The sequence below is a fragment of the Muntiacus reevesi genome, chromosome X (genome assembly GCF_963930625.1).
Source record: "Muntiacus reevesi chromosome X, mMunRee1.1, whole genome shotgun sequence".
Lineage (NCBI taxonomy): Eukaryota > Metazoa > Chordata > Mammalia > Artiodactyla > Cervidae > Muntiacus > Muntiacus reevesi.
The window spans coordinates 118,874,395-118,902,193 of record NC_089271.1 but is presented as its reverse complement, the minus strand read 5'-3'; the positions used below and the strand labels follow the sequence as shown (position 1 = coordinate 118,902,193).

The window sequence follows — 27,799 nt, the reverse complement described above, 5'->3', positions numbered from 1 at the left end:
TTAAGTATAAGCATCAAGAATTTTTCTAAGGAATTTTCATGCCTAGTTACATAGTACCCTTCCAACAACCCCATGAAGTTTGTAATATGGATAACCAAGGCAAGTGAGGCACAGATAGGTCAAGTCACTCGTTCAATGTCACACAGCTAAGAAGCTGCAGAGTCTAATGCCAGAGTTGAGCTTTCCTCTCAACTTGCTCAAGAGGAAACGTGGAGGTCATGAGCAGCGTAGCCCAGAGATTCGAAGGGCTGCTATATAATGAGGGAAAGTCCCCGTAGTGCCCAAGGGCACTTGATGTCTTTACTCCCTTCTGGTTTTAATGGCTTGAGCCAAGTGGGCTCCAATGCGTGCTAAAGAGATGCTCTCAGTATTGGCAGGTTGTCTGGCCTCTCAGGCTACAGTGCTGCGGTGTAGCCTTCCTGAGTGACTCCACCAACCCAGTCAATCAAATAATCTATGAGTCCGCCACTCAGGTGGCTGGAATGTTTTTTCACTCCATTGACCTGTTTGCACAGAATACATTGACAGGCTGCTTCAGGGCTGTGTCAAAACAGTCCCCCACCAAGAGCTCTCTCTCTGTGAACCCCAAACCTCAAAAACCCCAAAGTCAGAGACCTGCTTCTACCATGTGCCCACCACAATTTCAGATGAAAGACAGGACGGAATGGAACGCAGGCAACAAATACAATTTACAGTTGAAAATGACTTAAAATCTGCCTCAGGTGTACTTTAGAAGCAATATTTTAAAGTCCATGTGAAATTCTGTCATCCATATGGCAGGTTCAGGTGCTATGATGAACCAGTGAAGTCAAAGGCAAAATCATCAGTGCCTCGTGGCCTTATAAGTCAAGGCAAGAAGAGAACTGCATCACTCAGATACTCTGAACCCTCACCCATGTGTTTATGTCCACTCAGACACAGGTCGGGTGAGAGCAGAATTACTGCTCTCTGGAGTCTCTCAGACCTTCACAGACTTGGACGGGGAAATCCTGAGAGTTCTGGCTTAAAGGACTGCCTCTTTTTAGAACTCCCGAGAAAGTAACTGGCGGAGAAGGCAATGGCACCCCACTCCAGTACTCTTGCCTGGAAAATCCCATGGATGGAGGAGCCTGGTGGACTGCAGTCCATGGGGTCGCTAAGAGTCAGACACGACTGAGCAACTTCACTTTCACTTTTCACTTTCCTGCATTGGAGAAGGAAATGGCAACCCACTCCAGTGTTCTTGTCTGGAGAAACACAGGGAGCCTGATGGGCTGCCGTCTATGGGGTCGCATAGAGTCGGACACGACTGAAGCGACTTAGCAGCAGCAGCAGCAGCAGCAGCAGCAGAAAGTAACTGGAGTCAGTCAGACACGACTGAAGTCACTATGCATGTGCACATGCAGAAAATAAATAAGGAGTGAATACATGACCACCTTCTACTTAGGCCAGTGGTTTTCAAATCTGGTTGCACATCAGAATCATTTGGAGAGTTTGTCAAATACTGATGCCCAAGCCTGACTCATGACCTTCTGATGCAATTGGTCTGGGGTGGGTGGGGAGCCTGAGGATATTTTTTCCTATTAATCTGGTACCAGTTTTTCTTCCCTAGAGTCTTAACATTATTTTTGAATTTCTGATAAAAGGTTTTGAATGTACAATAAATGTTGAGAATGACAGACACAGACCAGGAAGAATCTGTCTCTTGTGGTTCATCATCAGCTGCCTATCCTGCTCCAACTTTGGCCATGGTGCAGAAAGAAGAGGCTTTGCCCTTTTTCCTGGAACAAATGCATCTAAGCCAAAATCACTGCCTCCATGACCCAGGATTCTGCAAGTCTGTGGCTTTTAGGAAGAGGAATACCATTAAATGCAAATCTGTAGAACTCACTAGAAGGTCAGAGAACCAACACCAAACCATTTAGTTAAGAAGCAAAAAATATTTTGACCTGAAGCTCTAGCCTCCTCATGCTCCACCCACCTCTGCCATGGAAGATGCCTCTCCCCTGTGATGTTTCATGAAGGAGGATAAAATTCAGCCATGCCTTCTAGTATAACAAAAATCTATTCAACAACCTCCATCCTGAAAAAAAAAATAACAAGCATCTAAAATGAAACACACTGGAGGACCGTACTGGTCTGTGCCCGGCAGACACACCACCACAGAAAAGGGCTATGCAGGACTGGAGCTTGCAAATTCCCAGGAATTATCATGCCCAACAAGGAACAAAGAACTCACTTGGATTTCTCATTCTCTTCCCCGTGGAGTGTTTTTTTTTTAATTTGCTGAGGAAACAAGAGTCAACCTTTGTTACATTTGAGTCCTCAGTTGTCCACTTTGGGCCAGACCCTGTGCCCAGGAAATGGAGAGGACATGGTCCCTGTCCCCAAGGAGCTCGAAGTCCAGTCAGGGAAGTGGATGTGTAATCAAAGACATCATACATCTGGTGTGAAAAGAGTGAAGGTGGGGAGGGATTGTGCAGCTCAGTTTGGGAAATCAGGGAATGCTTCCTGGAGGAGGTGATGTGTAAACTAGACAGACCTCTTCCTCCCTCTGTGGCCACTGGAGGGTAAAACCTCTGCCAAAAGGGGGCTTAGGTCAATGATAAAATATTGCCCATATAAATCTCCTCTGAAGCTGAGAAAGTTCATTTATTCTCTATTTACAAGGGATATGAAGTAGGTAGGGATCTTGCTGGTAGGGAAATGTGACTAGAAAGAAATAGGACTTTCCTGACGGCTCACATTGCAGGAGACCCAGGTTCCATCCCTGGGTCGGGAAGATCTCCTGGCAAAGGAAATAGCAACCCACTCCCGTATTCTTGCCTGCAGAATCCCATGGACAGAGGAGCCTGGTGGGCTATAGTCCGTGGGTTCGCAAAGAGTCAGATATGACTGAGCGACTAACACTTTCACGTTCACTTATCTGGGGGAGGGGAGTAGCAAGTAGGCCTGTTCCTCTTTCTTCTCCACCCCTTTCTCTATTGGCAGCAATTCAAACACTCCCCTGGCCCCTCCCTGAGAATAATCTGCTGCTCTTACCTGCTTCTGGGAGAGGCATTGCAGTCTGTGGTTGATGCAAAGAGGACTAAAGGAAGAAGCCTGAGTTCTACCCCAGCTGTGCCGCTGTGAGCCACGTGACCACAAGCCAGTCCCTTCCTGCCTCTGGGCTTTAATTTTTCTATTGATACAAGAGGGGGTGGGCTCAGTGCTCTCCAAGCCCCAGTTCTCATGCTTTCTGTTTCTCTGCTTGTCCAAGGTTAGACAGACTTGGGGCAAAAAGAACAACCCAGTCAGTGCAGTGGCTTCTGTCATCTCTTTGGAAGGCAACAGTAGGCTTGCAAGATTTGGAAAATAAAGCCACGTGAAAGGCTAGCCATTAGTGACAAAAGCCCTACCTTATTTTTCTCCGGTTGAAAAAGAAAAGGTTGACTTTTTTTTTTTTTTTCCAAAATAAAGCTGCTGCTTCTCTGCCACAGTGTATGGGCAGTCAGCATGCCCAGGCATCAGACATCAGATATTTCTTTTCTTCCCCAACATCACTCTCTCTGTGGGAACAGGGAGTCTCGTATCAATAATAGCATTGAAACGGAACTACCCTGCACCATAGCTAAGCTGCAATTCCCACCTGCCAATCAGAGAAAAGCGATTCCAAATCCTATAGCCATTACTGTCTGCCTCTTTTCTTTTGAAGGATCCTTTGATTCCTTTCTTTCTTTTCATCTTCTTTGGCTTTTCATGCCAACCATGAACACTTCGGTGATACTCAGGAGTTTGTTAGGGGTTGGCCTCCTGGTAAGCCTCACTCAGGAAAGGACTGCTGGTAATGGGACCAAAATAAATCTCAGACTTAACTTCTCTCTCCCAAAGCTGCCCTCCTTGGCACCATTTAAGGGGAGGTAGACGGCTACACATCAGTCTTAGGCACTCCAAATGGAGCTGTCCACAGTTACACACACTTGTGCATCTACAAATGCTGACCAGGACGGGGCTGAGTCCTAAGGGATCACAGTCCTAAGGGAAGAAGCCTTCTATTGTCAGGAGCTCTCGATTGAGTTCATTCCCTGGAAAACCACCGACCGTGGGAAGCCTCTCGTCTCTCGACTAAGTTGCCCCAATACACCAAATGCGTACATGCCTTTAATCACACACTTCTCCCTGCTTGGAATAGCTTCCCCAACTGAGCCAGCTCAAATATCACCTCCTCCGAGCAGCCTCTGCTGACTCTGTCCCCTCCCAGGAAGAAGTAATCCTTCCTTCCTGTGAGTTCTCCTGGCGCATCATGTTCTTGCCTCTATCGGGGTACTTATTCCATGACGTGAGAGCCAGCTGGTGACCTGCCTGTCGCTCCTGAGAGACGGTGAGCTTCACTTAACCCTGAGCTCAGCCCAGGAAAAGTTTCAGAACTTGAACCAAATTGGGGTGGGGGTTGGTAAACATAGCCTTCACCGGTGATGTCATAAAGGGGCCCTTTACAGCAACAAAATTTCATGGGGCTCCAAATGAAACGTGGCAACACAGACAGGCTTGATTTTAGGGTTTGGTAAGGGACATCTTCTAGCCACATGAGATTGGTGGAGAAATAACTTTCTGTAACTTAACTCACCAGATGTTTTGCAATCAAGCTCAAGCACTATTTAGTTCAGGGGGACCCACAAGATATGTGTGTGTGAGGCAGACAGCTGATGGATGGCTCTGAACTGCGGGCTACATGCCTGTGGGGAATTGCATGGTGGGGGGAGGGTCGGGGGATGGGGAAAAGAGCAAAGCAGCCTGGTACATTTATTTTGAATCGGGCGATTCAGTTGTATAAAAGCAAATTGGAACCCTTGGCAGAGCCGTCCAGCAGTATCAAAGATCTATAGTCACTGCAGCCTGGTGGGAGGAGTACCACTAGTTACAGTTGCTTGGCTGTAAATAAAATATCCCCTGGAACGAAGCATTTTAATTTGAAGTGATTCTATCAGGAGCAGCTGACAAACCTTTCAAGGAAACTGGCAGTGTGAAGAGGAACCTCTATAAAAATAGGAAAAGGGCTTTGAAAAGAGCTAATGAAGTTTCAACACGCAGCCCTGAACACGAGCTGGGCCCATTCGGATACCGGTCAGTGTGTTTCAGAAACAGAGCCAATTAACCAGGGTGGGGGACTTCGCAGGGCACACTTGCCAGCTCCCTTCTTGAACTTTCCTGTGAAACACCAGGCGCCAAGAGCCTCCTCCCAGCCAGCCTTCCAGCACAGTCTGCGGGGCCCGGGCCTTAGCTCCAGACTGCACAAGGTCCAATCTGTGCATGTGCACTTGTCACAGCCTCTTCTGAACCCAGGCGTGATCAATAGATGTGGATGGACTTGGATTTCTGGAGGAGGTGTTCTGTTTTGTTTTTTTAGAAAGGAAAGGTGCCAATTGCCATAAAAGAGCCAAGGAAAGCCTGCAAGCCACCTTGCCCAGTCGGTATCAAACCAACAGGAATCGGGGTAAAGAGTGAGCAAGTAAACCAAAAGCCACAACTACCTATTTTTAAAACTACAACAACATGTGGGATGAACAGTAGTGCTGCTAGCTTTGTTTTTATCTACAGACATCTGTTTGGGGTTTCTTTGACTCCAGTACTTGATTTCTATGGTGTGATGGGACAAGGGTCTGAGAATTGGGGTAGAACAACTTGGATGTATATGTGTAGTTGCACAAACAGACATAACATTGTCTGCAGCAGGGAAAGAATCTCTCAAAATGCTAGGATTTAACAAGTACCCAGGAAAATTCCCCTGTCCCCAGCTTCTCACCCCCTTCCCACCCCAAACTGCAGCTGGAATCTAAAATTACACCATTCACCAATCAAGGCTTTGGTTTAAGTATTCACCCATGGGCTTGAACGCTGAATACCTATCTTGTGAATTTTGATTCAATGAAAGCTGAGCGTATATATTAATAATAAGCCACACACACCAAATCGCAGGTCCTTGGGTCCTTGTAGAGCGTGCCAGATGGAGATTTTACAGGCCAAGGATTTGTTTTGGAAACGCTCTACATGGTTTCTTAATCCACAGTCTAGTCACCCACAGCTCAGCCCAACCTGTGGGTACACAAAGACAGATCTGGGGAGAGGACAGCTGCCATTCTGGATCCACTCCTCCCCCAAAGAACTCTGAGGAGCAGTGTGCCCCACAAGGGGGGGAGTGCTTCCTGTGGCAACAGTTGCTTCTATCCTCACCACCCCTCCCGCCCCCCGCTTCCCCATCCCCCTGCACTCTGCATCCTCTGCTTTTCAATGAGGTCATCTACTCTTCAGCTGCACAATCAAAAATAAGTAAGGAGTAGGCCTCCAGACTAGTGATTGTTATTAAAACTAAACTCCATCAGCACATTCTCAGGACTGCACCTGGGAAGGCAGATGCCTGATGCTGCCCACTCTCAGAGCTGCTCCTGGCTCCCAGGGACCTGAGTGCAAACCTCAGACAGGGGTCACCACACATTTCAAATGCAAGGAATTCAAAATGCAGCACTGACAAAACATGGGAGGAAGGAGGGGTAAGCCCCCTCCCCAGCTGCTCTCTGCTAGAAACCCCTCCTCACTGAGGAGCCCTTCCTCCTTGTGGGCCTGGAAAGGAAGAACTGAAAAGCTTGGTCCTGTGGGAGCACACCTACGGATACCATTATTTCCCATGCTGTCTCTTCCGGGATTCTCCCAAGGGAGAATCTTTGGTTCCTAAACTATTTCTCACTGATTAATCAATCAGCAAGAAGGAAACACCCCTGCAGAACTGGCGGGCCTCCTGCAGCACACTTCCAGAGGAATTTCAGGGTCTGCACTCTAGTGGAAGTGTCCCCCACACCCGTCCCCATCTCCCAGCAACTCTCCAACGTCTCCCACAGGAAGGAACGCAGGTTCTGTGGGGCTAGGGAACTTGCCCAGATCACACAGAGAAGAAATTCTCGCACTCAGATTCATACCCAAGTCTGTTTGAAGCCGGAGCCAAGGCTCGTATACATGAAACCGGATGGAGTCTCTGGCATTCATTTTCTAGCACTTCCTCCTGCTAACCCCCAAGAGGCAGGGCTGTTAGAACAGACACCAGATTCAGTCACTTACTCCGAAGGGAATCACACCGCCTGGCTCTGAAGGATCTTCTTACAGAGATGACCGTCAGAGATGAGATGGTACACTCCGAGCCAGTGTCAGTGCCACCTCCTCCCGGATCCCAATTCCCCTCAAAACAAATCTTTTCACCAGAGTCAAGTCAGAGACCGGAAGAGCTCGAGTTGGCTCAACACTGTGCTTTCATTGATGCAGTTTCACCTGAGGGAATAAAGTGAAAGCAGTTTCTCTACCTCGAACCAGGGTGGAGGTCGGAATAGGGGGAGAAGGCAGGGTAGAGGAGAGGTCTGTGCCTATGACATTATGCCTTAAATGTATATTTTTCTTTTCTTGTCAGTACTGATGGGAAAAGAGGGAAAAGAGGAACGAGAGGAAGTAACAGGAAGAATGAAATCTATTCTGGTCTTGTCACCTTCAGGAGCAAAGGGCCAGGTTTCCAGAGCTCTGGCTGAGGGGTGGATGCGTGCAGCAAAGATGGCCTCTCTCTGTTCTGGGAGAACAGTGTTTCTCTGCAGAAATAAAGCAGCTGCAGGGAAAGCTCTGGCTGGCTGGGCACAGAAGGGCGGCCTCTCTTGGATGACACCCTGTTTCTATGGCTTTGGCTTCCAACCACTGCCTGGCCTCCTCACAGGGCTGGGAAGCTGCAACTTTCGAAAGTGCCCACTAAGCTTTTCTAAAGATATTCCTTGTCAGAAGTCAAGGAGTGGAATGCAGCTTACTCTCAAGAGAAGCTTGTCGGGGCGGGGGGTGGGGGGAAGCAGAGAAGGGAAGAGTACTACGGTTTTATTTATATACAAATAAAGAGAATGTAGGCCAAGAGGACAGTGTGTATGGTTCTGTCCCAGGAAACTAGTGCTAGGAATGTATTTCGAATTCAGGCAGCAGGGCAGGACAAGGTGAGGCAAGTGTGGTACTTAACCTTGGGTGTAAAATTTAAGGCGGTGTCAAAACACTCAGTACTCAGGATACTTTTTAGAACACATGTTTGTATTTTAGAACAGTTTCATATCTACAGGAAAATTGTGAAGACAGTACAGAAAGTTCCCCCACCCTCAGTTTCCCCATTATTAATGCTTTGGATTAATAAAGTACCTTTGTCACAATTAATGTCATAATGAACTAAAGTCTCTGCTTTATTCAGATTTCCTTAACTTTCACTTCTTTTCTGTTCCAGCATACCACATTACATTTAGCTGTCCATGCCCTTAGGCTCCTCTTGGCAATGACAGTTTCTCGGCCTTTCCTAGTGTTTGATGACCTTGACAAATTTGAAGAGTACTGATCAGGTATTTTATGGGATACCATCCTACTGGACTTTTCTTGATGTTTTTCTCATGCCCAGACCAGGGCTATGGATTAATGGGAGGAAGACCACAGAGGTAAAGTGTGACTGTCATCACACCATAGTGAGGGTATGTACCATATATACTATCCACATGATTTATGACTACATGCGCTGGCCTTCCTCACCTAACTGAGGTAGGGTTTGCAAACTTCCTTCACTGAAAGGTTACTCTCCTTTCCCTTTCCACAGTGTGTTCTTCAGAGGGAAGTAACATTTCATAGCTCACACTTAAGGAATAAAGAGTTAAGGGCAGTGTATTTTTTAGGTGAAACATTGACTGAAACTGTCCACCCTGGCCAGACACCATAGTAATGATTCATGAGAGTTATTTTACAACAGGAAGTCCAGGTAAGGGACGCGGAACTAATAAGCCACCACCAACCTCAAGAATTCACGAAAGGTCAAAAGGAGACACCACTCTATAAGTTCTAACAACTTCCCAGAATCCTTCTCACTGAAATTCATCTTGGCTGAGGGATGCATGCACCACCAGGAAGGACCTGAGTCAGAATGACTGGCCAGAGACAACACAGAAACTAATCCCATCACCATAAAACCCAACACTGCTAGCCACATGGCAGAGCAATTCTCCTGGGTTCCTTTACCCTCCTGCTCTCCTCCCAGGCATCCCTTCCCAAGAAAATCTCTTGATTTGTCAGATTTTTGTGTCTCCTCAGACAATTCATTTCTCAGTATTAGACAAGAGCCTCCTTTTGGGCCCTGAAAAGGGTCCCCCTTCCCGCAACATACTTAGACAAATTATTTGGAATTATCCTGCATGGGAGATTTGTTTCTTCAGACTGAGGAGATGCAGATTCAATCCCTGTGTCAGGAAGATCCCCTAGAGGAGGGTATGGGAGCCCACTCCAGTATTCTTGCCTGGAGAACCCCCATGGACAGAGGAGCCTGGCAGGCTGCAGTCCATAGGGTTGCAAAGAGTCAGACACGACTGAAGCTACTGAGCACATATGCACCTACCCACATATTTAATAATTTGTTTATATCAATATGGACTCTGATACGTATAATATACTTTGTGTTATATATACTCCAATACTACTTTTTTTTTTTTTTAAGTTGCTTTCTTTTGCTGCACTGCATGGCCTGTCGGATCTTATTTCCCTGACCAGGGATTGAAGCCGTGACCTAAGCAGTGAAACCATGGAGTCCTAACCACTGGATGGTCAGAGAATTCCCTATACTATCTTATTTATTTTGTTTCTAAAACTTTTCCAGCTTTGGGGGCATCCCTGGTAGCTCAGTGGTTAATAGTCCACCTGCCAGTGCAGGAGACACTGGTTCAATCCCTGATCCAGGAAGATTCCACATGCCACAGAGCAACGAAGCCTGTGCACCACAACTATTGAGCCTGTGCTCTAGAGCCCATGAGCCACAACTACTGAATCCATGTGCTGCAACTCCTGAGCCTTCGCACCCTAGAGCCTGTGCTCCACAAAAAGAGCTGCTGCTGCTGCTAAGTCACTTCAGTCGTGTCCAACTCTTCACGACCCCATGGACTGCAGCCTACCAGGCTCCTCCGTCCATGGAATTTTCCAGGCAAGAGTACTGGAGTGGGTTGCCATTGCCTTCTCCGCCACAACAAGACAAGCCACCACAATGAGACGCCCTCATGCTGCAACTAGACAGTAGCCCACACTCGCTGCAACTAGAGAAAAGCCCTTGAAGCAATGAAGATTCAGCATAGCCAAAAATTAATAAATTAATAAAATAAATTTTTTTAAAGTTTTCCAGCTATGGTCATTAGTAGCTCTTTCAGCTGACTCCTGTGCCATACCCCCATCAATGTTTTGCTTTGGGGATTTGTTTGTTTTTTAGCACTTCTTTACTTTCTGGCACTACAGGATACTCCAGGCTCATCTTGTATATTTCTTGCCCTGTATCATATATTTCTTCATAGAATCAGTCATTTCCCCAAAAAGCCTCAGTTACTCTTACTGGAGAACAGTATTAGTAACCAAGATATGAGTGCTAGTTGAATAAATCATCTTTTATTGCAATATTCTAAAAAAACAAATCTGCAAACTCTCACCTCCAGTCTATCTGCCTGTTTTTGTAAATAAGGTTTAATTGGAACAAGGGATATAAGTATTGGGGGTGGGCAAGAGAGGCAGGCATGTTTAAGGGCAGAGTTGTAGACTGTCTTTATGCACAAATTTCGTATTTGGTCCATCTTGAATTTCTCTGCACTCATTTTGACTCTTTAACATGTATCACCAAAATATTTTTTATTCTGATTACTGAGATTTTTGGCACCCCCTTAAGTTTTATACCCAAGTTGAGTATCTTGCTCACCTCACCTTACTTTGGGCCCTAATAGGGAGCAGTCAGCAGTCGGGCTTAAGGTCAATGACTGAACTTGTGACTTCTTCCAGTGCAAGGGTGCTGCTTAAGGCTCGCCTCTGGCTGGGCATCGTCATCTTCAGCAGAGTTGTGTATTAAAACAACAGATCACCTGACCTCAGCCCAGCCCTCCTAAACCATACTTTGTTGGAGAGGGTTCAGGAACCTGCCATTTTATTTATTTTTCAACATTTACATAATTTTATTTTATTTTTAAAATTCTATACTGCTTTACAGTTTTCAAAAGTTTCACACACATGATTTCATATAATCTCATAATAAACCTTTTCCCCCTACACTCATATTGCACCTCCTCAGTTCCTTCTCCCCACAAGTAACCACCTGTGTGTTCTCTATATCTGTAAGTCTGCTTCCTTTTTGTTTTATTCATTAGCTTGTTTTATTTTTCAGATTCCCCATATAAGTTTTCTCATGCAGTATTTGTCTTTCTCTGCCTGACTTAATTCACTTAGCATGATGCCCTCCAGGTCCATTCATGTTGCTGAAAATGGCAAAATTTCATTCTTTTTCATGGCTGAGTAGTATTCCATTGCATGTATAGGCACGCGTGTGTGTATGTGTGTGTGTATGTACCGTATCTTTATCCATTCATCTATTGATGGATATTTAGGTTGCTTTCCTATATTAGTTATTGTAAATAATTATGCAGTCAACATGGAGGAACCTGCTATTTTAACATGAAGGAATCCATGACAACTATCCAGTGTGATCCCAGGTCTCATGTTTGGGAATCACTAAGTTAAGCCATTACTACAGATCTGTGGATGGGAAGGGCTTCCCTTGTGGCACAGCAGGTAAGGAAACCGCCTGTACTGTGGGAGACCTGGGTTCGATCCCTGGGTTGGGAAGATCCCCTGGAGAAGGAAAAGGCTACCCACTCCAGTATTCTGGCCTGGAGAATACCAAGGACTGTATAGTTCACGGGGTTGCAATGAGTCGGACACGACTGAGTGACTTTCACGTTCATGTGGATGGAAAGGTGGCATTTAAAAAGTATACGTGAAAGTTTTCATGCACTCCTTTGTGTTTAATGATATTTGTGTTATAATTTCAAATAATATTAATTGAGGGGGAGCAGTGTATGTGTGGCTCCAATTGAGATCCAGGTCTTTAAAGTGGTTGCATAAGGTTGATCCCTTAGCATGTATATCTGGAAGACCCAAAAGTTCCACTTTGGGTCCAGAGGAGCAGGACTGCATCTGGGCCCTGAGTATTTTCTCTTCCACTCTCACTTGCTGACCAAGTTGGGGGCAGTGGCTACTCATTTTGGACTTGCTATTAATCAACCACAGGATAACATCTCTTGCTGATTCATTTTCCCCTGGAGTGCGTACTCCCCATCTCTTTCCTCCCTTTGCACCCTCTCCTGGGCTCTGCCTGCTCTCCATCTTACTGGTCCTGTGGCTTCTGGCCCATCTCATCCTCCTTGCTCTGCGGGCACACTTGTCTTAAGATTGCTCACACTCCTGGCTGTTCTCCTGCCTGAGCTTTCTCTATCCCTCTCTCTCTTCCTCCCCCACAGCTCTCTCACAACCTTTTTCTCACACATGATAATTATCTTGCTTTCTTTCTCACTCTCACATTCTCTCTTTCTTCCTCTCCACTTTCTCTCCCTCTTGCTCTCCCATTCCTTGTGTGTGTGTGTGTGTGTGTGTATGTGTGTGTGTGTGTGTCTTTTGAAAGCCAGAGTCATTTCCCTAAACACATGGAGTACCCCAGAGCAGAAGAACTAGGCCAGCTCTATGGGGGAAAACAGGAAAAAAATTTTTCAACCACAACGAGGAAAATGCCATTGAGTCCAAGACTCTCAAGAGGGATCTCACAAAACTCTTTAAATCCTTGGGGCTAAAGGTACTGTCAGGCTATAGATGTGCAATCTAGCATCGTCTATTAAAGATAAAGCAGGTGGCCTCATTAGAAGCAATCAAAATTACCAAAGGGGAAAACCACTTCACAGGGAGGGAAGCCCTAACAGCTGGGGCTATTTGAGACTAATTGTCTAACTCGCCCTTAGGAACAGGAAGCTGAGGCTGAGGGAGGAAGTTGTTTTAACTCACCTCAAATATGTTACCAGCCAAAGAACTTCCCACAGTATAAAGCCAGCGTCTCTGAGAAGCAGCCAGCAGAGAGGTGAGCCTTCTGGAGAGTGGCTAGAGGATTTCAGAAACAAGCTTCAAGGATGGAGTCACTTTGATTTCTGGCACCAAGACAGGCTGGAAGGATCACTTAATCACCTCTGGAAACTTATCTCTGGGCCACTCTTTGCCACGGAGCAGGGAAGCATGATTTGTGGCACTTGGGCAGATGCTGGGTCGTGTATGGATGTGATCAGACTGCAGAATCAGGGTGGAGGGGGCCCCAGGTTGAGGCTGGTACACTGGAGACTCTCTCTCTCTCTCTCTCTCTCTCTCTCTATCTTTGTGTCTTTCTGTCCCTGTGTCCGTCTCTGTCTGCCTCTCCCTCGTCCCTTCTCCCCTCCGTAAGTGAAAAGTTAGCTGAAGGCCCAGTTTTAGAAAGAGGTGATTTAGGCAATGTGCTGGTGTTTTTACAATACTTCCAAAAGTCTTTTTGAGAAAACATATGCCAGGGGCCAAAATAAAACATGGGCTGCTCAAAAATACTTTTCCTTTTGTTTGAAATAGTTGCCTTTTAAAAGAGATTTAACAATTTTGTTTGGGGCTCATTTATAGGAATCCATCTAACTGTAGCAACGTTAAAAAAAATCATTCAATTTCCAGAATGCAATCTGATATTTATTAAGCTCTTTCCTCAAGGAACAGAAAGGACTAAGTCAGTGAAAGTCACTGAATCTTCTTCCCCAAAATGAACAAACATGAGAAAACAAAATATCCTTGAGCATGAAAACTTCAGAAATTTCTATTTATTAAAATGCAGAGATGGGTATTCAACAACACTTTTCAAATTTCATCTCATGGCTGAGGTTAAAACAAACTGTTAAAAACTAGTCTTACAATTTCACTTAATGTATTTTCAATAAAAAATATGGCTACTTACTTAAAACTCTCCAACTATTAATAAAATAGGAACCAGCCATAAACAGAAATGAATGAGAAATTCTCCTTTGGGGTTCCTCCTTTTCAGTGTAACATTCTGATATAACTTTTGTGACTAATCTGATTATTATTATAATAGCATTCTGATCCCCCCTCCATATGACTCCTGAGAGCAATGTTTCAGTAAGTTCAGTCCAAAGACCAATCACATCTGAATCACTTGGATTTACTTGCCCAAGAGTTGTTTCTCTGGCCTCACCATGATTCTGATTCTGCAGGAGCAGGGCCCAGAAATTTGAATTTTGAATGGACAGCCTGGGTGGTTCCATGCAGGCTAAAGTGTGAGGATCACTCACACTCTTGAGTAGGGCAAGGCACACTTACCTCTGTAGGGCAAGACCTAATAGAGGAAGCACATTTAAATTATGAAAGTGAAAGTGAAGTCACTCAGTCATGTCCAACTCCTTGTGACCCCACGGACTGTAGCCTACCAGGCTCCTCTGTCCATGGGATTTTCCAGGCAAGAGTACTGGAGTGGGTTGCCATTTCCTTCTCCAGGGGATCTTCCTAACCCAGGGATCAAACCCGGGTCTCCTGCATTGATAGATGCTTTACCATCTGAGCCATTAGGGAAGCTAAATTATAGAACTCCCTTATGTGTCTATCTGATTTTAGAATTAATAGGAGAAACCCCCTTGACTACCCATAAAAGCAAGGTTGCCAACATGTGTTAGTCTTCCTTATTCCCTTTCTGGTCTTACAAACTACAGCAAAGTTGCCCAAGGTAGGGAGATGGTTTCCTAGGAAGAGGTTGGTCTTATAAAAGATGGGTAATTGTTTGTCCAGGGATGAATGGAATGAATGAATAAAGAAAATGTGGTATATATACACAATGGAATACTATTCAGCTGCAAAGAAGAAGGAAACCCTACCATTTGTGACAATGTGGATGGACATTGAGAGTATTATGCTAGGTGACATAAGTCAGACAGAGAAAGACAAATACTGTATAATCTCACTGACATGTGGAATTTAAAATAAAACAAGATCCTAGAAATAGAGATCAGATTTGTGGTTGCCAGAGGCAGAGCGTGGGCTTCCTTGGTGGCTCAGATGGTAAAGAATCTGCCTGCAACACGGGAGATGTATGTTAACTAAACTTATTATGGTGATCATTTTGCTATATAAACATATAGCAAATCATTATGCTTACCTTAAATGTATACAATGTTAGATATCAACTGTATCTCAATAAAACTTTTTAAAAAGATTTTTAAAAATGAGAGAGCAACCAAAAAGGCCTAACTAGAAGTCCTGAACCCCACATAAGCAGAAAATCTGCCTGAACATTGACTATGCCACGAAGCTTGCCAAGTTTGTCTCCAACAAGCAAGAGAAGCCTTCTCAGGGAGACCACAACCACTTCAGGCAAACTGACCACGATATTAGGCCTTCACGGACATTTGCCAATTTGGAGACTATTTTCACCAATGAAGCTTCTTAAGTGTTAGTCCTTTTCCCCCACTTCTTTCTTTAGTCTTGAGCCAGCTGGAGCTTCTCTCTTTTGTCCTTTGCAGCTGACTCATCCATCCCTTTCCCTCCTCACATGGCCTAGTGAAGGAAGTCTAGGAACTGCTCCACTGCAAAGGCGTAGTTAGGCTGCACCTGAGTGCTGATAACCTGGGCCCCTTGAACCTGGAGGGCGGGAAGAAATCAGCAGCTGCAGAAACAACTGGAGACTTCAAAGGATTGCATTTCCCCTGAGGGTTATCTAGAACATACCTCTCAAGACTAAAATTCCTCCCTTGGAATGTGGCATGATGGAAAGTCAATGCAAAGAGGCTGACCTGCTCACCTCCTTCCTTGGGCTTTCCCATAATTTGTTGACAAGGAGGTTAAAAATCCAGCCCTCCCCTCACTCAAAGCTTCAAGGCCATTTTATCTTTCAGCCACAAGACAAAGATAATCATGTGAAGTAGGACAGATAAGCATAAAAGAGATGGTGTCTGTGTTGGCCAGAGTGAGAGTTTATCTCTTCTGATTGTCCATTCTGTTTGCTGATAAGCCAGTCCTAGGCTATCATTCTCTTCCTCTATTTAGCAATGCATTTCTGATTGACTTTTGGAAAACACTTAACTATCTAGAAGGCACCTTCCTGAACGCCTCAGATTTCTGGAATGGCTTAAAATCCAAAAGAAATCTATTTAAAAGCAAATAATTTGGCCGGTGGAGGTGGGGGAGGGGGAGTGATTGCTTAGTGGGTACAGGGTTTCCTTTCGGGGTGATAAAAATAGTTTGAACTAGACAATGTTGTGAGTGTACTAAATGTGGCTAAAGAAGCACACTAGAACACAGTGAATTTTATGCTATGTAAATTTCACCTCAATTTTAAAAAGCAAATAACTTGGTGATGTAGAAATTTTTTCTGAGTCCTCAGTAGCAAAGAAACAGAATCAGGATGATGCAAAATCCTGCACAACAAAAACAGCTAAGACCACAATATACTTGGTGATAATAGCCAGGATTTATTGATCACTATGAGCTAAACCCTATGCTAATAATCAATATATGCCTTTACTGAATCTTCACACAACAATCCTATGGGGCAGGGTCTATTGTATATTTTTTTAACTTTTTTATTTTGTATTGGGGTATAGCTGATTAACAAACAACATCATGACAGTTTCGGGTGAACAGTGAAGGGACTCAGCCTACATATACAGGTATCCATTCTCCCCAAAACTCCCCTCCCATCCAGGCTGCCACATAACACTAGGCAGAGTCCCATGTGCCGTACAATAGGTTCATGTTGGTTATCCATACTAAATATAGCCATGTGTACATGTTGATCCCAAACTCCCTATCTTTCCCCCCATCTCCTCTCTTCAAACCATAAGTTTGTTCTCTAAGTCTGTGTGTCTCTTTCTGTTTTGTAAGTTCATTTGTATCATTTCTTTTTAGACTCCACATATGAGATGTAATATGATATTTTCCTTCTCTGACTTACTTCACTCAGTATGACAGTCTATAGATCCATTCATGTTGCTGCAAATGGCATTATCTCATTCTTCTTAATGACTGAGTAATATTCCATTGTATATATGTACCACATCTTCTTTATCCAATTCCTCTATTGGTGGATATTCAGCTCATGATGCTTAACAGTATCAAAACAAACGACCCACTCAAAAAATGGGCAGAAGACCTAAACAGATATTTCTCCGAAGAAGATATACAGATGGCCAACAGACACATGTAAAGATGTTCAACATCGCTAATTATTAGAGAAATGCAAATCAATACTACAGTAAGGTATCATCAGATCTTCACACAGCAATCCTATGGGACACAGTCTGTTGTATGTTTTTTTAACTTCTCATTTTGTATTGGGGTATAGCTGATTAACAATGTTGTGATAGTTTCTGGTGAACAGTGAATGGAGAATGGCCAGCCAGAATGGCCATCATCAAAAAATTTACCAACAGTAAATGCTGGAGAGAGTGTGGAGAGAAGGGAACTCTCCTACACTCTTGGTGGGAACGTAAACTGGTAAAGCCACTATGGAGAACAGTATGGAGGTTCCTAAAAAAAACTACCATATGACCCTGCAATCCTACACCCGGCCATATACTCAGAGAAACCATGATCTAAAAGGATACATGCACCCCAATATTCATTGCAGCATTGTTTACAATAGGCAAGACATGGTTCTATTGTATTTAGGATTCACTGAGGAAATTGAGGCTCAGAGGAGTTCAGTGTCATGCTCAAGGTCATATAGTTAATAAGTAAATACTTGGCTCCAACTCATAGCTATCTGGCTCCAGAGAGCATGGTATTAACTGCTGACATCTTCTTTTTTGGTTTTTTTTTTTTTTTGCTGACATCTTCTGAGGGAATATGTGACCCATAAAAGCTCAGTTTCTTTACACAAAAACCTTGAAATGGCAGAGATAGGATGGCCAGGAGCACTGGTGACCAGAGAAGCAGTAATGTGGGGTGAGGTGGGGTAGGATGGGGTGAGGAAGGAAGGTGAGTGTGTACTCAGAGTGAAGACAAGTTTCAGAAAGGAAAAGGCATCTGTGTGTGTGTGAGCATGCACGTGCATATGTGTGTACCTGTGTGGAGAGAGAGTAGGTGTATGAGAGAGAATGAGAGCTATTTGATTCAGTAAAGGGGAACAGGCTTGATAAATGCCCACCTTCCCACTCTGCTCTCAACACACATAACTCACTCATTCTTCAAAGCTGGGCATCCCTCACTTGTAAGTGTGCTTATCTGAGGGAAAAGGGAATTTGAGGCCCATGCAGAAGACACTGGCTTTTTAACAAGATGTTCCATACGTAGCCAATAAAAATAAAAGAATAATACTCCAGTTACTAACCACTTGTAATGACTCCATTTGGGGTGATGTGATTTGTATTCAATTCAGCTTAACTAAAAAGAGAGCATTGTTTCCTGCGATGAGATATGAGAAAAAAATCATGTTCTATCTGAGAACCTTCCAACTTATGCAAAGAATAAAGAAAGAAATGACTTTTGCCTCTGCTTTGGAGCTGAGAAGCCTGCAGAGTCCTAGTTTAATTGACCCTAGAAACTTTCAGAAAGATGCAGGAATAGAAGGAAAATTACCCTTTACCTGTCTGAGTGCAATTCACTAGATTAAAGCGCTCCACAGGGAAAGTACATCTGTTCTCCTTGGTGCGGCCCCGTCTGTAAACTCCCGAGTGAAAAGAACTTGTGGTTCTCGGGGACTGAATAGGGCCCTGGGAAATGAGTGCCCAGAAGTCAATAGGCCTTCGGCTGTGGTGGGAGGGGAGAGGCTGCCAATGGGATCCCACTGAGAGACCAACCCCAGGAGCCTACCCCTGCATAGGGGGGAGCCAGGGCCAGAGCATCCTGGGAAGCCAATCCTGAGAGTGGGCATGAAGTTTTTTGACCCTGAAAGTGTAGATCCCAAGCCCTCCCGTTTCCCAGGCCAATCATCCTCTCCCCAGCATCTCCACTTCCCCGTGGGCAGAGGCAGATAATAAAGTGCCTGTTCTAGCTCATGCTGCTGCTTTACAAAGGGAGTTTTTTTGTTTCTTTTTTGTAATTGGTCCATGTGAGGAGACTTATTGCATCTTCTGAACCAGTAGGTCCCGAATGGCAATACCAAAGCACAATGGCCACAGGCAGTGCCTTTGGAGACAGTGTATTCATAGCCACTTCCTACAGCATGACAGGGAAGACAGAAATGGCAGAGGGATGTGTGCATTTGCTTTGTGAAAGGCGAGTCTGAATCTGTAAAAACTCCACTAAAGACAACTCTACTTCAAATTTTAAAAAAAGATATTACTCCTTACAGGACCTATGAGTCCACATGGTAATCTCACCTCACCTAATTTTCCCATTTGTACAATGAAGGCGGGGGGTTCGTTATACTTACATCATGGGGATATTCATGAGGGCCCAATGGGATAATGAATGCATTGTGCTTAGTTCAGTGACTGGCACATGGTGAGTTCTCAAGGAATATGAACTACTATTGATATAAAATGATAATTTATTATTATGCTTCAGTATTTTGAAGAAACTTGTCACTTCTGAAGAACAGACAGAACTTCATTTATTGGATGAGTACTAGACAACCGATCACATTCCACCTACTGTCTTTGCTAGAATTCAAAGCCAAACTGAATGTTCAAGTTCACAGGTCATTCTAATGCTAGATTTTGAGCTCCTTGAGGACAGGGGCTGTGTTTGGCTCAGCTCTGCATTTTTAGTGGCAGTCCCAGGACCCAGTACATGGGGTTTAATAAATGTTTGAAATGATTTCCATCCCAAGTTCTTAATGGAAACAACTTTCACCTCCTTTTCTCTCTTTCTCTCTTTTTTGTGTGGCTGTGCCATGGGGTATGCAGGATCTTAGTTCCCCAACCAGGGACTGAACCCATGCCCCCTGCAGTGGAAGCACAGAGTCTTAACCACTGGACAGCCAGGGATGTCCCTCCCTGCCTTTCTTCTACAGTTTCATCTCTCTTTCTAAAGTTTCAATTATTTAATAGGTAGTTTTTATTGGGAGTCCCTTTGGATCCTTTTTAGAAGTAAGTAGGGAATGAAAGAAAAGAGTTAGTCGTTCAGTCATGTCTGACTCTTTGCCACCCCATGGACTGCTGTCCACCAGGCTCTACTGTCCAAAAACACTGCAGTGGGTAGTCATTCCCTTCTCTAGGTGATCTTCCCAACTCAGGAATCAAACCCATGTCTCCTGCATTGCAGGAGGATTCTTTTCTGTCTGAGCCACCAGGGAAGTGGGGAATAAATATTACTAAATCTGAACTGTTTCTCTACAATAACTCTACACATATCACCTAAAAGGGCATCCGAAGAGGAATGACAATGTTGCTATGGATCCAGAGGGACAGAACTATGAAGTCAGGGAAAGGAGCTCAAGTGGCAGAGGCCAGAAAGAACCCAGAAATGGGCCTGTGGGCATATTGATCTGTACTGGCATCATGTCAGCTCATAGCAGCTCTTGCCAGAAGACTGACTTAAAATAGCACGTCCCCTTGGGCCTCTACTGCTATCATAGTCCAGGAAATATTAATAAAACCCACTCCTCTTCTTCCCAGTCTTAACATTTTTTGGAAAAGTTAGGTGACAAGGAGTTGCCAGCAGTAACTAAGAACATAGATTCTGAAATCAGACAGACTGGTTTGAGTCTGAGCTCGGTCACTTATGATCATGTAACCCTGAGCAAGTTTCTTAACCTCTCTGGGCTTCATTATCCTCTTCTGTGAAATAAGGATGACAATAATAATAGTGTTCTCATTAGGTTGTTGTGAAGACTACATGAGAATTATATAGAATCCCTGGACCACTGCAAGAGCTCAATAACTGTGAGCTATTATGATTATTTGACCTGTAGACATTTCCTCCAGGCTTGGATAACCTAACAGCTCAGGATAGTAGAAAGAACCCTGAACTAGGAGCCAGGGATTCAAGACTTGAAGAAAGGGTTGTGGGGCTAAAGGTCAGAGATTAAAGGGCATGGCTAATTCCTCATGTGCAACATGGTAAAAGCATATATTCTATGTATTTCCCATGATTAAAGTTTTAAGAATCCAGTGAGCTAACTGCATGTGAAAGGACTTGGTGAAATCCAAGCATTCTGTGCAAATGCAAGTGGAGAAGGAAGCATTACATTTAGCTGATAATGACTTGAGATTTAACCCTTTTGGGGCTTTCCTGCCATCATGCTGGGGTGTAGAGAAGCAGCACACAGTTCAGAGCCCAGATATTTTCCCTCTAAGGAGCTGTGTCTGCTCTCAAGTCTCTCCAGGTTCTCCCTTCCCCACGTCTGTACAGAAGCTTTTAGATGGGCCTGCCACTGTTCAAGGTTCTTGCCACCAAGGCCTCGGTTTAGGAATCATCTTTCAGCTGTGACACATATCTAATCTTGCTCACTATGGCCATGCTAGGGACATGACAGTGTGACTGAGGGCTTGAAGCTGGCTGTCACAGCTAATGGCTCAGCCCACAAGACTTGGAAGCTTCCTGTGTCACCCGCTGTCCAGTTGGCATATGAAGTGATGTGGAGAGTTGTCATCCATCACCAAAGAGACAGCAATTGCTTCTGATAGAGATAAAACAATCAATGCATTTGGATTTCAATCAGATAGAATATGTTTTCTCAGAACAGGTCTTAATCAATGTGTGCCCTGCAAGATAGCATGTTGGTGTGTAGTGTCGGCTGTGTAGGAACACATGTCACTCGGAATACCAAAATAGATCTAATGAGAGAAACATTCTTCAGAATATATCCGTGCTTCCTACCTCCTTCCAGACTCTGAGACAATTCTTACGGCATGGTTACCTGACTGCTAGCATTTCAATATGAGGAAAGAATTTTCCCAAAGGAACTCAGACCCAAAGAGGGCAAGTGACATGTCCAAGGTCACACAGCCCATCAACACAGAGCTGAGCTGGAATTTGAACTAAAGAAACACTAACCATTTGGGAATGGGACATAATACTGGAAACCAACCATGACAGGCACTTAAACAATCACTGATACTCTTGGAGAAACAGTGAAGGAACAATGGTGCGTGTGCTCTCTGCTTCATGATCTAGATGATGGCTGAAATCCCTCCAGCACTGGCGGTCTGAGTCTATGATGTGACATTTGCATTGGCAGTCCCCTGTTTTATGAGTCCTGAAAGGAAACATCCCTCCTTATCTGTCTGTTGGGTGCCCATGCAGAAATTCCCCACAGGCCAAACTGAGTCTCCTCTGCCCACCAAGCTGACGGACACTCACTTACATTGATGGGCTTTCCCTTCCTTTAAGAACCAAAGGTGACTCCATTCAATATCCTGTGATATACCATAATGGAAATGAATATGAAAAGGAATGTATATATGTGTATAACTGAGTCACTTTGCTATACAGCAGAAATTAACACAACATTGTAAGTCAACTATATTTCAATAAAATATTAAATTAAAAAAAAAAGAACCAAAAGTGAAATTTCATGAAATTTCCTCCATCCGACTACAGTTTTTTTTTTTTTTAAAGGACTGTGGTTGTTGGGTGTTTTTCGAGGTGGTCCATCTGCATTTCCTGTGGATGTTTCCATCCAATCATACTTCAGAAGAAACAAGCCTGATAAGACCCATCATCTCCCAATTTCATTCTGCCACCTCTCACTTGCACAGACCTGGGAGAGTAAAGAGATTCTAATTTGGTATATTTCAGTTCTGAGTTTTCTCACTTGAAGAGCTTCAGGTCAATATCACAAATATGTTTTTGAGTTTTGCTGAGTATTAAGCACTGTGTATAAGAGCTGTGGCCGCATGAAGTAGATGTGGGGGTGCAATGTGGTACACCTCCTCTGTCCTGAAGGAGGATGCAGGCTAGGGAGAGAGAGGTGCAGACTTCTTATGTTTGTAAATGTCTTCTATGGTAGGCACAACTGGGAGAGATATAAAAGGAACAATTATTCCAGTTGGGGGGAAGTTCAGAAACACATCAAGGACAAGAGATTGCCATTGCTAAGCTTTACAGGATAATTCAATTTATTTGGAGTTATATGTGTTAACACAGGGACAATCTTCCTTTAACACTAGTTACCATTTAATACGTGGAAAACCACATCCTAGATTTAAAAATAATATGATCTAACATCACTTTGCTGACAAAGGTCTGTATAGTCAAAGCTATGGTTTTTCCAGTAGTCATGTACGGATGTGAAAGTTGGACCATAAAGAAGGCTGAGCACCAAAGAACTAATGCTTTCAAATTGTGATGCTGGAGAAGACTCTTGAGAATTCCATAAACTTCAAGGAGATCAAACCAGTCAATTCTAAAGGAAATCAACCCTGAATATTCACGGGAAGGACTGATGCTGAAGCTCTAATACTTTGGCCACCTGATGCGAAGAGCCAACTCATTGGAAAAGACCCTGATGCTGGGAAAGACTGAGTGCAGGAGGAGAAGGGGACGACAGAGGATGAGACGGTTAGATAGCATCATTGATTCAATAGACATGAATTTGAGCAAGCTCTGGAGATAGTCAAGGACAGGGAAGCCTGGTGTGCTGCAGTCCATGGGGTCACAAAGAATCAGACACAACTTAGTGACTGAACAACATTTCTTAGTGCTAAATGCAGATTCCACACTATGCAGTTTCACCTTATCTCATGTAATCATCATAGCAACATTAGGTTGACTAGTAGGTATTCTCATTTCCTGCTGTTAATTTTTTTTTTTGGCTGCAAGGCATGCCTGTGCCCTGTGTGTGAGTGCTCAGTTGTGTCCGACTCTTTGTGACCCCATGAACTGAAGCCCTGCAGGCTTGTTTTCGTCCATAGGATTTTCCAGGCAAGAATACTGGAGTGAGTTGCCATTTCCGCCTCCAGGAGATCTTCCTGACCCAGGGATCAAACTTTATCTCCTGCATTGGCAGGCGGATTAATTTTTTTACCACTGCACCACCTGGGAAGCCCTGTCATTCCCTTTTTAAAGTCAAAGAAATCAAGTACCAAGGACTTCCAGTCAGTCAGTGGCGTAGCCTGGATTTGAAGCCAGTCAGTCTGACTCTAACACCAAGCAGTTTTCTAAAAGTATGGTCTACAAACCTTAAAACCACATGGGGGAATTCCTTAGAGGTCCAGTGGTTAGGACTCAGCACTTTCAGTGCCAAGGGAGTGAGTTCAATACCTAGTCAAGGAACTAAGCTCCTGCAAGCCGCAAGGCATGGCCAATATATATATATATATATATATATATATATATGTATGTATGTATATGTATGTATGTATGTATATATATAGCCCAGGGAACTAGAGCACTATAACAATCAAATAATAATCACAGAGCAAGTATGCCAATGAACACTGCAGCAATGATTCCCTAGGATGAGAAGCTAATCACCTCGGGTGCTTATTTGATTCAGTAGGACTGGAGTGGGGCCTTGGACTCTTCATTTCTCACAAGGTCTCACATGATGCCTGTATGGTTGATCAATAGGCCATACTTTGAGTAGCATGGGTCTAACCCAATCTATCATGAAAACATTGACCTTAATGGGCTATAGAAACATCTCTTTGTCCATACTGGCAGGAAAATGAGCCAGAAAACATTCTGTGGTGTTGTGGTTGCCATGTATGCATTACCAATTCTCACATAAATTTAATAAAGTGAGATGTCCTCAGTTCTCAAATGATATTGCATGTAATTAAGTCTTGCTTCCATACTTCAGAAAACACCTTTATTTGGCACTTGTCATGATCCACTGACTGGGTGAAGTGCTTTCACATGGATTATTATATTTCATTCTTTCAATAACACTATGCAGTAAATAACTGTTTCTCATTTTATGGCTGAGAACAATGATGCTCTGAGAAGTTAAGTAAGTCAACTTGCCCAGAGTTACACAGCTAGAGAATGACAGAGCCAGGAATGGAACTCCAAATTCAATGGCCTGATTACAAAGATCTTCTACAGAAGTCAGGGCAAGACCAGCAGGTTCTAGGTAGGCAGAAAAGGCCAGGGACTAGGAATGTGGCATCCCTCAAAGAGAGCTCCAATGGCACTAATTGCTCCAGGAGACTTCAAGATGGCTGACAATTTGTGTCCTCAAGAGGCAGTTCTGCTACTGCTCTTGGCAGATGCTACTCTTCCCAACTGCCTTTTTTAATGAGCTTCCATGCCAAGTATGGGGCTCTGTGCTTTGCACACCTAATTTCACTTTATGTTCATTGATCTCTTTAGTCTCACATTTTAAATGATGAAAAAAGAAACCAGAGAGGTTAAGCAACTTGCCCAAAATTCTATAGCTAATTAACCAAAAGAACTGGAATTCAAAACTATTCCTGACTGAACACAAAGCCTTTAAAAAAAAATACATGGTGTTATGGAGTTTCCACTTAATTGACTTAGGATCCAGCCGGGCTATCCTGGAGATGAAATATCATCCTCCTTATCCAGAAGACTTTAGTAATGACCCATGGCATCCATGTCTGCAAGTGGACGCCACAGGCTCAACCCTCAAGGTGACTGGGACCTGCCTGGTAAAAGAGATGCCAAATATTTTATCTGACCTACCATCCTCATGTGAAGAGTTGACTCATTGGAAAAGACCCTGATACTGGGAGGGATTGGGGGCAGGAGGAGAAGGGGACGACAGAGGATGAGATGGCTGGATGGCATCACCGACTCGATGGACATGAGTTTGAATAAACTCCGGGAGTTGGTAATGGACAGGGAGGCCTGGCATGCTGCAATTCATGGGGTTGCAAAGAGTCGGACACAACTGAGCGACTGAACTGAACTGAACCATACTCATGAACTTAGATTCTAGTTTGAGGACATGAATTAAGTTTTCAAATATAAAGAACATGAAATGATAAGTTCTATAAGGAAAGCAAAAATCAAATGCTTACTATTCTAATCCTCACCAAACATCTTGGGAAGTATTACTAACCCCATTCAACAGATGAGGCAAATGAGGACTAGAGCAGTTCACTTGCCCAACAACTGAGCTGAGTTACACATACCCAGCACTCTGCCAACAAGATGACATTCCCTCCACTGGAGTACACTGGCCATCGGAAACAAAGGCCCAGCACTTTAGCTTCATGATCACATTCAACCTCTCATTTCTTCCCCTTTCATAAGGCTTGGCCATTGGAGTGACCTCAGTTTTCATCCATCTTTTCTCTAGACCATTCTAAATTTTCTTTCTCTAAAGAAATGTCTGCACACATAAATCTAAGCCATGGGCTTCTCCTAAGCATTGCTTAATATTTTATTTTTCATCAAAATTCTAAGCATAAGCAACATTCAAATTTGCTTCTTTTATGTGATTTGATTAAAAGTCCTGAATAGTGTCTGTATGAATCATCAGCCCTCGTGAAAGCTTTTCTGTAATAGCATTCCCCCTTTGAATAATGTGCCGATCCATTGATTAAATCAGTTCCAAAGGTAGAATCAGTGAGGTAAAATTGGCAGGCAGTAAGGTATTACCAGACACTAATTCTCCTTCCTCCGGGTGAGCTCTATAAATGTGTAACAACAGAATAGCTTTGCAATCTTCAGGGAAGTCTATGGTGCTGAAATGAAACCCATCAGACAAAAGCATATCTTTTCCCAAGCACAAATTACCCTGAGTTTTATGAGCAACAGGTAAACAAGTAACTTTTGAAAGTGGGAAGACAATCATATTTTCCATTCAGCAAAGGTTTTATTTCACACAGGCCTGAAGCATTAGTACTTCAGAACAACAGTTAATTTGTCCTCATTCTTTTTCAACCTGGGGCACTGAATACATGGGTTTCAGAAGGTGAGAAGGCAGCACACATCACTGAAATAGACCAGCTTCCACCCCATAACAGGAAAGTGGCTCAGGGGGAGAAGTGTATTCATCAATTGCATTTCGAAAACAGCCACTGTGGCTGTTTCAGATGCTGACTTCTTTCACCAGACACTTAGAGTTCTTGAATACTTTGTTTCTTTTCAAGCTACAAAAGCTATTCTTTAGTGATGGCACAAGAGAAAAATACCATCTGCTCCTAAAAAGGCTAGGCCCTCCTAGACAATTCCAGGCCAGCCATAAGCACACCCTCACAATTCCACAAAATACCCTCCAGGCCCCCTGAACGAGGTGAGTATAAAGGAGGAAGATTTGCTGCAGAAGGGATAGGCTACCCATTCCAATATTCTTGGGCTTCCCTTGTGGCTCAGCTGGCAAAGAATCTGCCTGCAATGTGGGAGACCTGGGTTCGATCCCTGGGTTGGGAAGATCCCCTGGTGAAGGGAAAAGCTACCCCCGCCTAGAAAATTCCATGGACAGTCCATGGGGTTGCAAAGAGTCAGACATGACTGACCAACTTTCACTTTCAATGTCACCGCTAATATAAGCAGCAGAATCAGAACTGAAACCCAGGTCTTTCATATTCAGGTGTCCACACTTTTCCCTGCTCCTGGATTTTAGTCTTTTTAAGGGCTAGAACAGTGTCACTCCATATCACTCATAGCACGTGGCTGGGGCTCTCACACATAACTGAGAATCAATCAGTATTTGGATCACCTCTCCGGATTTATGTCAAGACCATTCATTTCTCCAGTTCACTCTTAGCTCTGTAAAGATAATTCAGAACTCATATAAATAAACAACCTGCATCACCGCTTCTTCTTGGCCCCAAATCACAATGCTGTTGGGTTGGACAAAAAGTTCATTTGAGTTTTTCCATAAGATGGTACAGAAAAACCCAAATGCACTTTTTGGCCAACTCAATACTAAGCTGAGAGTTCTCCCAAGTGTTATTCAATTCTCCAGAACTAACTGCCTTTCCCCCCACATAGGTGTGGTTATTCTGACTCTCCCTGCAGAAAGAGGGATGTATTGTTAAGTCTTTCACTTCCTTGAGTCTGCCATTTTGATATTCCCCTTTAACTGCACTTGAGAAACACTCATACTTAAATTGATAGAGCTTTTTCT

General features: G+C 43.9%; 1 protein-coding gene and 1 long non-coding RNA gene across 2 annotated transcripts in view; both read right to left on the bottom strand.

The window, feature by feature from the left end:
- The window catches only part of HS6ST2 (heparan sulfate 6-O-sulfotransferase 2), a 329,391-nt gene that overhangs the window by 116,434 nt on the left and 185,158 nt on the right, over positions 1-27,799 (bottom strand). The window lies entirely within an intron of this gene.
- The window catches only part of LOC136153394 (uncharacterized), a 175,720-nt gene that overhangs the window by 29,226 nt on the left and 118,695 nt on the right, over positions 1-27,799 (bottom strand). The gene's annotated exons all lie outside the window — the stretch shown is intronic.